Genomic DNA, 11074 nt, shown 5'->3' on the forward strand with positions numbered 1-11074 from the left:
CAATTATCTAATTTAATAATACCACAAAATAAATTAAAAATAAAATTAAAATATGGGAGTTTATGGTTGTGTGATGGCTATAAAACCTATAATACCTATGATAGTTTCTATTCACAATATTTATTGAAAATATATTGCTCATTTGCCCATGAGTTTCTAAGTTGTGGATTGTATTTTATGGTTTAATTTATTTATTTGATTATAGAGAGTATATTGAATATTATTATTGAGTATTGTTGTTGTTATGTTCAATAAAGTATATTTTAATTTGTTGTGTTATTGGTTTTATAAATCCTTTGATTTATATTTTAGTTCATGTTTTCCATTTGGTTTAATTTCAATGATTTACATGTGACAATGTTGATTCGTTTGTGAAGTTTTTGCCATGTTAATGTTTTACCTTTTGGTCAATATATTTTTTATATGAATTTTAAAGCATCGTGAAATGTATGTGAATGCAGATAAGACAAAGCATCACGTGGGTAATCTGAAGAGGGAAGAAATACAAAAGGCACGAAACTGAGGTAAAATCTATTTATACAATATAATTAAAAGGCTACTTAAAATATTTAATTTTAATTCACATGACATTTTTATAGAGGTTAATACTAATTCATCTATATTAATTACTTAATTATTTATTTTTATACAATATTATAAAAAGGCAAAAATATGTATTAAAAAGTTAATTATCTCCAAAATTGTCACATGCTTATAAGTACCAAAAAAAATTAAAAAAACAGTAGTTGCAATCACTAAAAAACTAATATAAACTCTTTATTTTCCTATCATAAATTTGGTTATTAATCTACCTATTTATTTAACTTTAATTCCATAAGATAATTAAAAAGCAAGCGATACTATCTACCATTATTATTCTGCATGTCATATTTTAATTTCGGAAGATAATTTTTAAACCATTCTCATGCATAGTAGATTGTGTAAATAATAATAATAATAATAATAATAATAATAATAATAATAATAATAATAATAATAATAATAATAATAATAATAATAATAATAATAATAATAATAATAATAATAATAATAATAATAATAATAATAATAATAATAATAATAACAATAATAATAATAATAAAGCAAACCTTTCACATTCCATTTCTCCTCACACCATATTTATGTCTATATTAGACTTCATAATACTGATAAAAATCTATAACTCTATAATCTATAAATCTAATTAAAAGGCAAGCCAAACTATCTACCATAATCTATATGTCATATTAATTACAAACGATAATATCTTAAACCACTCTTGTATAAAGTAGATTTTGTAAAAAACAAATTATAATTATTAGTAATTAAGCAAACCTTATACATTCCATTTCTCCTTACTCCTTATTTATGTTTATATTAAATTTTATAATAATGAAAAAATGATGCTCAAAACTCAAAAGTCATGAACCTTGATTCATATTTATACTTATATTAAATTTGATAATAATGAAAAAAAATCTATAAATCTAATTAAAAGGTAAGCCAAACTATCTACCATAATCTATATGTCATATTTAATTACAAACGATAATATCTTAAACCACTCTTGTATAAAGTAGATTTTGTAAAAAAAAATTATAATTATTAGTAATCAAACAAACCTTATACATTTCATTTCTCCTTACTCCTTATTTATGTTTATATTAAATTTCATAATAATGAAAAAAATGATGCTCAAAACTCAAAAGTCATGAACCTTGATTCATATTTATACTTATATTAAATTTGATAATAATGAAAAAATCTATAAATCTAATTAAAAGGCAAGCCAAACTATCTACCATAATCTATATGTCATATTTAATTACAAATGATAATATCTTAAATCACTCTTGTATAAAGTAGATTTTGTAAAAAAAAAAAAAAATTATAATTATTAGTAATCAAGCAAACCTTATACATTCCATTTTTCCTTACTCCTTATTTACGTTTATATTAAATTTCATAATAATAAAAAAAATGATGCTCAAAACTCAAAAGTCATGAACCTTGATTCATATTTATACTTATATTAAATTTGATAATAATGAAAAAATGATGCTCAAAAGCCATAAAGGCATCCTCAATTGTTTATATATTTTTGTTGGAAAGCAAAATTTATAAACCAAAATTTTTCTCATCCCTATCGTTAGTAGAACTAAATGTGTCACTAATCTTCCTATGATTCTATTCCAATTAAGGTAAATGTATTAAGGTTTTAGATTATTAATTAATTTATTTCTTTTTTAGTGCAAGTTCCATTGGTATGAAGTTTTGATCACATTTTTCAACTTCATCGTATGTATTTGTTTTGTTCTCATTTAGGGTCTACCAAGATTTGTGGTGTTGACCTATTCAAAGGTTAACATACTTTTCTTTCTCTATTTAAGAGGAAGTTTAAATTAATAACGATAATATTGTATAAAACAAATTCCCTTTGTTTTTTGTTGGTTAATTCGCACTAATTACTGAGTTACTTTTTTATAGGGACGATTCATTGGAGAAAGAAGATTATATGGAGAAGTAAAATATTAGGATTGCTTAAAGAACCATATATTAAAAACTAAGTGTAAGATTGACGACATCAATGTGAATGAGTAATAGTTTTTTAGTTTTTTTTTTCCAACTGTATTTTTTATTTTGGTATTTGTTGATTTTTTTTCATCATTTTACCTTTGAAAAAATAGCACTCTTTAATTTATCGACTTTGATCTTTATGTTAACATGTCAATGCCCGTATTTTTAGTACACGATTTATCATAAATTATTCATGAGGTAATCTTACTATGTGATTTGATATTTTATAAAGTCTCAATTACTAAAAACATCACACTAAAAATAAAATATCTCGTGAAATCACGGGTCATAAAACTAGTTGGAATTGAAACAAACAAAGAAAAAAATATAATAGTTGCTGCGAGAACATTGTGACTTATGAATACAACCATATATATACAATTAATTAATTCTCTTAATTAGTTACACCATCTCATAAGAATTCTATCTCACATTCAACACTAATTGATTGGGAAAGAAAAGAGCTGAGATATAGTCATAGAAATGAGATTATGATTGGTTTAATATTGTTTTAACTAAACATAAAACTTTATCTATATTTGTATTTTTCATTGAATTTTTATCTTTTAATTTTCCCATTTATTTATTTATTTTAAAGTGTTTTATATTAGTTGGAGTCTCTTAGAATGCCTGAAAAAAGTCTCTTTTATATATATCTATTGATTAATTCCAGAAACTAAGGGACTTAAATTTAATTAAAAAAATCTATACAAATTAATTATACTATATAGTTTTAAATCATGGCACTATGTGATGGACCCGATCAGGGGACTTCAATGTAAATACTATATAGTTTTGGTTGAAGTATAAATTTAGAGAACACTATAATATGGTGATTTTTCTTAAAATAGCATGCCCCCCTTATGGTATTAATTACTATAAAGAAGTTAATTATTTAACATACATGAATATAATATAATATAAGTATTTTATATTTTGGAAAATATTAAAAGGTAAATAAATCAATCTAAATTTTCAAAAAATATAATATTCCATAATTCATTAGATTTGTAATTTAATTAGTAAATAATAAGGATTGCTCTTAAATAATATTCTAATCTAATATTTCAGATTTATTTAAATATATAACTCTAATACAACTAGATAATCAACTACTATGATATGATTGGTCGTGGTGTGTGGTACTCGTCGTCAAAAGTCACATAACCAAAACAATATTTATAACTTTACAAACTACTCTTAGTAAAGAGGCAAGTAAAGGCCGGATCCCAAGGGACGGGTATTGATGTAGGATTTTCAATTGTAGATGGTTATGTCTAAGGGTGTCACAATTTGGGTTGAGATAGGAGATCAACTAAACTAATCAACAATATAAAAGTAAAGTAATAAAAACAAGCAAGATGATTAGAATGAGATGTAAACAATTGATTAAAAGCACTAGGGTGTCATGGGTTCATAGGGGATTCATGAGAGTTGATCATACAAACATGTTCTCTACTAGATGCAAGCACTTATTGTTGTGATGGGATCGAGTTAGTGTATATATTACAATCCCTAAGAAGGTTTGGGTCCCGGAGCCGAATCGATTAGATTGTACAACACCTACAAGTCGACTTAGTCCTTCCTATCCAACTATATGCATGGTCTAATGAGACTCGAGTTGGTTTATGTCTTACAAGTCTCATTGAAAAGATAGGTGATGGGTAAAAAATGCAAGGATTCATAGGCTCGCATTTCATCAAACATAAAATGTGCATAAGTTGGAATCACAACAAGCAAGCAAATTAATTATGAAAACATATTAGATTAAGCATGAATCAATCCCCATGTTGGTTTCCCTTAATTCCCCATTAACCCTAGCTAAGAAAACTACCCACTCATTATCAAGTTTAACATCCTAACAAGGTTGTCAATCATACTAGCAAGGTAAAACATGATGAACAAATGAAAATGATTAACAATAATTAAAAGGATTAAGAGAGAATTATACCTATGAAGATGATTCCCAATAATAAAGCAAAGAGTAATAGAAGTACTTGATGATTGATGGAAGGTTGTCAATCTCCCAATAAACCCAAATAATCTTCTAAATACCCAGAATAAATGATGAACAATAGAGAAATTAAGGAAAGATTAAGGAATGAGATTTGTATTAAGACTAGATTAAAAGTTGTTTACAAGATTAAGATGAGATTACTAATTGATTACAACTTGATTAAGAGAGCATGCTAATCTAGGTAGTACAAAGGGGTATTTATACTAAAGATTAGGTACATAAATAGGGTTACTAAGGGCTTAAATGACTATTAAGACCCTTAAGAAAAGTTTAGGAAATGCTCCTCTCCAAGGAGATGAGCATCTCCGTTTTGCTGGTCCCGTGTGGATATGCTCGTCCCGAGCGGCTTGGGTGCTGGCACGGTGGGTTATGTCAGGAGATCCGAACGGATCATTAGGGGAGACACTCAGATCCTAGGGCTTCAAGACGAGCGTCTTAAGCTTGGGACGCTCGGATTGTGGTGCAGGGAGACGCCCGGATTGCTGGCAATCCGCTCGGATCCTGGGTCAGACAACTTTTCTTCTCTTCATTCCTCAACAATCCGCGGGGATCTTGTTGAGGATGCAAGGATCCTTTCATCATTGCCCAATCTACTTTATTATCTACATAGGCCTTCTAGTATCGTCTTTCCTTTGATGCTTGGTCATTAGATGCGATCAATTTAGCTCCATTTCGCCATGTAAATGCAAGGTTTGCACTCCTCTCCTACCAAGGAAACAAAACCTCAAAGAATATGCAAAATGGTAAACTAAAGATAGTAAATGACCTAATTATGCACTATAAAGCATAGGAACGAGGCTAATTCGGGGACTAAATGTGCTCAAATATGAGTCACATCAAACATCCCCAAACCGAACCTTTGCTCGTCCCGAGTAAAGAGGTGACATAAACTAGGACCCTCATTCAAACTAACCTACTAATATAGCCGATGTGAGACAATTAGCGGGTCTCACTCCGCCCCTTCAACTCATAACAAGACAACCATGAGGTACGATGCCTTCTTGCAAGGCAAGGTGGGGCTGCCAAAATGGCGACACATCCAAGCATTAAAGCACACAAATCAAGTAATGGATGCATCTAAAAAAATGAATAGCCACTTTCCTCATCTAAGTGGCGGAAATTATCTAAAGGGGAAGCAATCCAAGGGTACACATTCCATTATAGATATGGTTTTTTCAAGTTACTAAGCCTAGGAGGATACCAATAAATCACCTCCAAGTTGTGTCAAGCTAGGGTACCTTTGTCCTCAATCGTTAAATGCTTTCGTCAAGAGTAGACTCCCTATGGTGTTAGAAACAATGGAGGATCGCGGAATTCCCCTTCTTTCCTATACAAGAAGAAGGGTCGTCTCCTCTCTACCATGCACAAAAGTGGATACAATGGAAAAGGGATCAATAGAACTTGAGTTTCATCTGTGATTTTGCTTTTTGTTGTTGTTTTTCCCCCCAATTTGTTGTGGCATTTGACATTTTGAGAACATTTCTTTTTGCCATTTCTTTGATGTTTGTCATTTTTAAAACTTGACAATTTCAACTTTTTCTTGCATTTCTTTCGAACATTTTCAAAGTCACCTCATTTGTAGTGAGGGTGCTTATATTTGAAGCATAAGAGTTTTCATTTTTTTTACTCCTCTTTCCTTTTGATGCATTTGCAAACTTTTTAGCTTTCATTTCAATTCTTGAACTCAAATTTGAACAATTTTTGTGCCCATTCCCTTTGATGACAAAATGTGGTAGAATATGGATGATGGTTGCATGGTTTCAAGGGTCACCTTGGAATAAACGGTAGCCAAGGAGTTATCACACCACAAGGTACTCTTGACTAGGCCTTAATCCATGAGTCAAAGGATACTAGCATGACACATCCTAGGGTGTTTTACAAGTATTATAAGAAGCAAAGTCTTAAGAAGAAAAAATATCTACAGGGGCCTTATATACACTTGTCAAATTTCCCAAATAGATGCTTTCACAAAAATTTTCCTAAATGCAACTATATGCCATGATGCAACTAACATTTATACAACCTAATGCAAATGCTTCTACCAACTAATATGCCAAATAATCTAAATGCAATCCTATAATCACATTGTTTATACCGCATCAATCAAAATAAAGCCACATAATCATTAACATAAAGAGGAAAAAAGAGATTGGAAAGATCATACCATGCGGTCTTCAATATCTTCATGTCTCGGATGTGGCGTAGTCGATCAATGTGAAAAAGGATAAACAAACACAATATATACAATACTACACTACAAAGGAAATGAACGTGTTATTGGGTTTTTGTATTTTTTAAATTTTTATGGTTTTTATGATTATGAAATAAAAGACATGTTTTTGTATTTTTCAAAATTTTTCAATTTTTATCATTTTTGTTTTAGCAAGTCATGTTAGAATTTCCCATCCCCACACTATTATGGGCATTGTCCTCAATGGCCAATACAATAGGAAATTAAGCAAACTATATGAAAATGCATGATTCCTAAACTAAATGCAAACTATATGATATATATATATATATATATATATATATATATATATATATATATATATATATATATATACAAAAGTGAATGCAAACTAAGCTATGCTATATGATGCATGAATTTTTGTTTGGTTGGAGAGCATAATTTAAATTAACTCCCAATGCATATGCTTGAACTTCCCCAAACCAAGTGAGAGTGAGGGGGTTCATGCATAAAGAATGCTATTCATGTAAACTAAAATTGTCATTTTGGATTTTTTATGGTGGGAACAATAAAAGACACCTCAATGAGACCGAGGTGGGAGTCCTCTAAGTGTTGATAGGACTCAAAGAAATGGTCAAGATAAAAATTCAAGAAAAACAAGAGAAATGAACAAAGCTTAAAGGAGGTGTAGGAAACTCACCAAGTATTGTGGCATCCTCCCAAGAGCTTGCTAATCCTCAATCATCGCCCATGGTGACGTCACTACCATCTCCATCATCATCATCATCATCATCCTCACTAGCATCATTGTCATCATCTACCTCCATAGACTCGGAGGCTTCACCACTATCACTTGAGCTTTCTTCTTCTTCCTCAATTCCTTCTTCTTCTTCACCTTCTTCATCTTCTTCTCCACCACTCTCAACAACAACCTCCTCATCACCCATGCTAGCATCCCTAGGAGCATTAGGAAAGAAAACTTCCCTATCCGCCCAATTAGGCAAAGGACATGATGGGTCAAGAAGTCCTTGCCTAGCTAGGTGTAAGAGGGGCGGATATTGAGCTCTATATGCATTGACTCGGTCTTCATGGGCTTGCTTATGCATTTCTTGCATCAAAAGAGTCAAGTAATCATTCCCCATCGTAACATTTTTGGGTTGAAACTCATGCTAGGTGAACGGGTAGGGTGGAGTGATTATAGAGGAGGAGGGCTCGACAATGGCCTCCCTATGGTGTTGCATTATGGACTCGGCTTCCTCGGAGAGTGGGAGAAGATAGTATGGGCTACGGACATTGAGCCGGCAAATTTTGTTCGGTAGAATGAAGGACTTGGCATCTTTTGTAAGCCACTCAAATTTGTTGTCAAGATTGTCATTCTTGACCCAATGGAATTTGTGAACCATAGTGGCTAGATCAATGAGGTGGCCGCCCTTAACTGGCTTATAAGTACCATCTTTGTTGAAATTCCGGTTGAAGTGTTTTGCCAACCAAGTTACCAATCCCCCATTTACTATAAAGGCCGCACCTTCCTTGCCATGATCGATATTAAGCCACCTTTCGATCAAAAGTTGAAGAATATTGTACTTCGTGGTGAACTTTCTATCAACATTCAAGGTTGACTCGAGATAGATAAAATCAAGTTCGGTGAAGTGGTTTGTTCCCTTCCTAGCAATAAGAGTATTTCCCACTACCTTGTGCCACACCCTTATGCCCGGGTGATGAACATAGAGGGCACGACATTCATGGAAGGATTCGAATTTCCTCCCGGTAATAGCTTTCCACAAAGGGACGGGATTATATTTTGTTGAAGGTTTCTTCACATAAGTCGAGTCATTATCAAGACCGAAAACTTTGCCAAACTCATTAAAGGACATCTTCCTATCCGCATTCTCAAGGCGGAATTCAATGTTCTTTCGAGTCTCCACCTTTGTAACTTTCAATGAACTTAGAAATTCCAAGGTGAGGGAGGGGTAGGTCAATTCTTGCATATTAAACAATGTAAGCAACCCCATAGACTCAAAGAAGTTCTTGGTCCTTTCAAGGACACCGAATTTGGTCAAGGCATCTTGGCAAATAAACTTGGTGGGTAAAATCGATTTCTTAGCAAGAGATACAAAATTTTTCCTATGAGAATCGGATGTGAAAGTTACCTCCGGATATTTTTCTAGTTGCTCAATAACCGGGATAGAAGTAGTAGCTTCCACCATAAGAATAGGAGTTTCTTGAATTTCCATTATTGCTTGTTGAACCACCAAAGCCTTTGAGGCTTGAAGTGCTTGTTGCCTTTTGGAAAGGTTTGGTTTTATAGGTGCCTTGCTTCCACCTTTGGTCCTAGCCATTGTTCTTCTCCTTGTATGTATCAACAACCAAATATTTGCTTGAATTCTTCTAGTATCCTCAAGCTTCAATGAATCCCAAATCGATTTAGGATTTTTGAAATTTGCCTTTAACCCTAGAAAATCGATTCAATTTTTGAGGATTTGGATGTTTGAATGGCTTTTTGTTGATAGAGGAGTGATTTGTTTGAGTTTTGAGGAAATTTGGAATTGATTTGTGTGGACATGGGCCACGGGGGCGCTTGGGAACAAGCGTTTGCATTTGTGGAGTCGCCACCAATTTATTGTGGAAAATTGGAAACCGTTCGAATACCTCGTGCCATGCCAAGACACAAAGTAGTGACATGAAGACCAAGAACTCGTTACCCTTAGCATTCTATGTCTAGAATGACTCTCGTGGATGCCAATGAACACGGATGTTCACAGAGATCTGGAGTAAGGGGTGAGAGTACGTATTAGGAAGCTCTTTTGATCGAACACCTAATCCCGCCCGCCTCGATAGCGGCCTCTACTAATGATTAGGGAAAATTGTCCATACTCGATATATTGTCGATTATATGCATGCAATGCAACATCCAATAAATTGATCCTAGCATGTGAGAATTAACTAAGTCGGTGAACAAGTAATTAGCACATAAATTGGGGTTGAAGTGAATGTTAGATTAATCACATGTGAATGACAAGTAAATAAATCATACATAATAAATACGAATACGAAATAAAGAAATAAATTACAATTGATAAACTTGAATTTACGTCATAAACATGCCCAAAAGAGTTTTAGAAATAAAATAAAAGAATAAATGAAAATTAGAAAATTGGAAAAAACAAGGAAATTGGAAATTGATTTAAATTAAGAAAACTAGAAAATAAGAAAATTTGAAGAAAAGGAAAATTTGGAAAATAAGGAAAATATGGAAAATATGGAAATTTGGAAAATAAGGAAAATTTGGAAATTTGGACAATAAGGAAAATATGGAAATTATGGAAAATATGGAAATTATGGAAAATATGGAAATTTGGAAAATATGTCGAATTATGGTGATAATAAGAATAATGGTTAATTAAAATCCTAATTAGAAACCCTACATCAAAACGAGAAGAGTTCAGAGGCAGAAACCACCTCAGAACAGGCGCAGCATCTGCTGCGTCCTCTGGAAGAGGCGCAACACTTCATTCGTCTGTTCTTGAGTTGGGTTCTGACTGTGAAAGTCAGACTCGCGGTTTTTTAATGTTCGTTGGTTAATTTACATTGATTTATTGATTGGTAACTCGAGTATAAGTGATTAATTGATTTACATGCATCTGGGATCGTCATGAAGTGAAAGAAAACAATTTAAAACGAATTATTATAAGTTAGATATTATTTACGATGTTGGAATTGATTTATTTACAAACTTGAAGTTAATGGTGGAAACAAAAGATTACGAACTGATGAAGAAAATAGATTTAAAACATGTATCAAAGACGAAATCAAGGGACTTGATACGAACGAATCGAGTCTCTAAAATCCGAGTTTGAATTTGTGACGAAAACCCACAAATATTAATTATAAGAGATTTAAGTCGAAAATTATTGAAAAGGATTCATAAAAACTAATTTGAAAATTATTAGGTGAAATAAGGGAAAGAACGAAGAAAGAAAAATAAAAGACGAAAGGAACAAAAACCCGAGGAAGAAGAAGAAGAAGTGCATCAACTGAAAGCAGCCCCTGGTGCTGCGCCCTTTCCAAAAGGCGCATCAGTTGATGCGATTCTTCCCCACGTCAGATATGTGTTATTTCCGTTAAAAGGGTTTTAAAAAGGTGATTTTAAAAGACGGTTTCGAGCATGCTTATGACATAAATTCATACATTAATTATAATATAGAAAATAATTACATTAAATAAAATTGGGATTTTACACCCTCAGACTTACATGTTAGCGTCACGAGATTTAACTAAATCGATTTTTA

The 11074-nt window shown here is 32.1% G+C and overlaps 1 long non-coding RNA gene across 1 annotated transcript; it reads left to right on the plus strand.

Moving 5' to 3' along the window:
- The first annotated feature begins 460 nt into the window (after positions 1-460).
- Positions 461-2574, plus strand: LOC141621586 (uncharacterized). Its single transcript, XR_012532469.1, has 3 exons — positions 461-524; positions 2326-2361; positions 2488-2574. It is a non-coding gene; the product is annotated as an uncharacterized LOC141621586 (long non-coding RNA).
- Positions 2575-11074: the final 8500 nt, after the last annotated feature.

This window comes from Silene latifolia, chromosome X (assembly GCF_048544455.1).
Source record: "Silene latifolia isolate original U9 population chromosome X, ASM4854445v1, whole genome shotgun sequence".
Classification (NCBI taxonomy): domain Eukaryota; kingdom Viridiplantae; phylum Streptophyta; class Magnoliopsida; order Caryophyllales; family Caryophyllaceae; genus Silene; species Silene latifolia.